Genomic DNA, 897 nt, shown 5'->3' with positions numbered 1-897 from the left:
ACTGGACGAATGGAATATTCGGGAAGATGGAACGCTCTACTTCAAGAATCGCCTTGCCGTTCCTCAAGTGGATGAGATAAAGAAGATGATTCTTCATGAGGCTCACAAATCGAGGTTTGCTATTCACCCTGGGAGTACCAAGATGTATCAAGACCTCAAAAGACAATATTGGTGGAGAGGTATAAAGAAGGATGTCCGCTAATATGTGTCAGAATGTGCGACTTATCTTCGAGTCAAGGCTGAACATGATAAACCTGTTGGAGAACTACAGCCTCTTCCTATTCCTGGATGGAAATGGGAACACATTACAATGGATTTTCTGATGGGATTGCCGAGGACTGAACATCGGCATGATGCCATATGGGTCGTTGTGGATAGGTTAACGAAGTCCGCGCATTTCATTCCCTTTCGTGCAACTTATTCCAGAAAAGTCCTAGCAGAGTTGTATCTGGAGCACGTTGTCAGACTTCATGGAGTCCCGTTGTCTATCACATCGGATCGTGACACTCGTTTCAATGCTAGATATTGGAGAAGTTTCCAAGAAGTCATGGGAACCGAACTGAATTTCAGCACTGCATTTCATCCTCAGACCGACGGACAATCTGATAGAGTTATTCAGATTTTGGAGGATATGCTTCGCGCTTGCATTCTAGATTTTGGTGGAAACTAGAAGAAGTATCTTCATTTAGCTGAGTTCGCCTACAACAACAGTTATCAGAGTAGCATTGGGATGGCCCCATTCGAAGCATTGTATGGCAGACCTTGTAGATCACCAGTTTGTTGGCTTGAGTCAGAAGATCGACTGACCCTTGGACCGGATGTTATCCAGGAGAATAATGAAAAGATAGCCGTGGTTCGGGAACGACTGTTAACGGCTCAAAGTCGTCAGAAGAGTTA

This window comes from Morus notabilis, unplaced genomic scaffold (genome assembly GCF_000414095.1).
Source record: "Morus notabilis unplaced genomic scaffold, ASM41409v2 Scaffold151, whole genome shotgun sequence".
In the NCBI taxonomy this organism is placed as follows: domain Eukaryota; kingdom Viridiplantae; phylum Streptophyta; class Magnoliopsida; order Rosales; family Moraceae; genus Morus; species Morus notabilis.
Note: the sequence above shows the minus strand (reverse complement) of the source record.